A 1,851-nucleotide genomic window follows, 5' to 3' on the forward strand; every position below is an offset into this window, starting at 1 on the left:
CACAGGATAGAACAGCATTTAGAGCTCTTGTACATAGGGTCGCTATGAGTCGCAAGTGACTCGATGGCACATAACAACAACAACAACAACAACAAAGTATTTTTGTTCATTCCTGTATTTTTAACATTTCAAACAGTGCTTCTCAAAAACTCATTGCCATTGAATCAGAATTGACTCATAGCTGACTCTCTAGCAAGTTTTTGGAAGTCTGAAAAATCAAAGAGGAAGAGATTGCTTATACTTCCCCCAACAGAAACTGGCCAATTCAAACTAACAGAGAGGCACTGCCTTTGATTTAATAATGCAACTGTCTACCACTAGGCAACCAGCATGTTCTGAGCATGAATGAGACATGAAGCCTTTATGTATATTATTTTAATGGTTGTAACAACCGTAAGATTTAAGGACGATTGTTGTTGTTCTGTTGTGAACTGTTGACAGCTGACCCTCCAACAGGTTTTCAGAAACAGTAAATTGCACAAGAGAAGATTATCCATCCTTCTTCCATGAAGCAGCTGGTGAATTTGAATATCTTGTCTTTGGAATTGCAGTGCAGTTTCTTACCAGTAGGACACCAGTGCTCCCTAAGAATGATTATTAAACATAAGGAATTTGTGAAGAATAAAATGGCTTTATTAACTATTTCAAAGTCTCATAGCAAACATTGGAAGACAAAGGATTCCACCTAAAGTCTATAATTGATAATCAGTGCTTTCAATCACTGCTATACATCATCTCCTAATTGAAAACACACATGTCTATGAAGTGATTATCTAAATGATGTCAAGTAATAAAAATAGTAAATGTAAGATTGAAAAATGAATATGGATGATTAATAGACCTTTCATGTTGAGTATGCCTTCTCAGATTTTTTTAATGAGTGTATCTGATACACGTGCTGCAATAAACAATGAACTCAACTATAAATAGGAAATGCACTTTTTAAATTTAGTTCTTTTCAAAAACTCAGGAAATCTAGATAATTTTTTTAGCTGTCAATAATTTCTTTATATTTAGATCAATAATCAAACTTTAGGGAAGTTGTTGTTGTTGTTAGGTGCCATTGAGTACAACTCATAATGACCCTTTAACAGATATGAACCCTATGATATCCTGTGCTCTCCTCATCATTTCTGACATACCTATTCCACTGCTACAGACACTGTGTCAATTCATCTCCTTAAGAGTCTCCTTTTCTTTTGCCTATCCTCATCAAGCATAATATCCTTGTCCAAGGAATAATTTCTGCTAATAACAGCTCCTAGGGTGTGAGAAGAAACCTCCTCATCTTTGTTTTCAAAGCTGTTGTTGATTGCCTTCAAGTCTAGCACAAAGACTGAAGCCCCTCTACAACTATTGACATTCAAAGTTCATAGAATTTCCAGAGGCATGATATTTAGGAAGTGGATGAAATCTAGATAAATTTTAAAACTTGAACTTTTATAAATTTTAATTACTTGATTATATTATATTTTTCTATAACACCAGCCCCAACCCGGTTGGTGGATAACTGGGCATCACTCACTCTTCATTTACTACCATTAATCTACCCATCATCCTCCGTCAGGCTTCTGAAGCTGTAAATTTTACTAGGAGGAGACTGTCCTTTCTTTTCTTGTTTTATTCTCCTTGTAGAGCCACTGGTGATTTGAACCACTTAAGATATGCAGGCTACTGGCTAGCAGAGCAACATGCTACATACAGCAACAGAGCATCCTAATCTAACCATGTTGTTCTCACATTCCATGGAGTAGGAACCGACTCATAGCTGTCCCTCTAGCAGGTTTTTCTTAGGTAAGAGATCACATAGGAATTGATAGCCCTTCTACTGTGGAGCACCCAGTAGACTGG

The sequence above is a fragment of the Elephantulus edwardii genome, unplaced genomic scaffold (genome assembly GCF_000299155.1).
Source record: "Elephantulus edwardii isolate Elephantulus edwardi_28Jun2011 unplaced genomic scaffold, EleEdw1.0 scaffold00021, whole genome shotgun sequence".
NCBI classification, from domain to species: domain Eukaryota; kingdom Metazoa; phylum Chordata; class Mammalia; order Macroscelidea; family Macroscelididae; genus Elephantulus; species Elephantulus edwardii.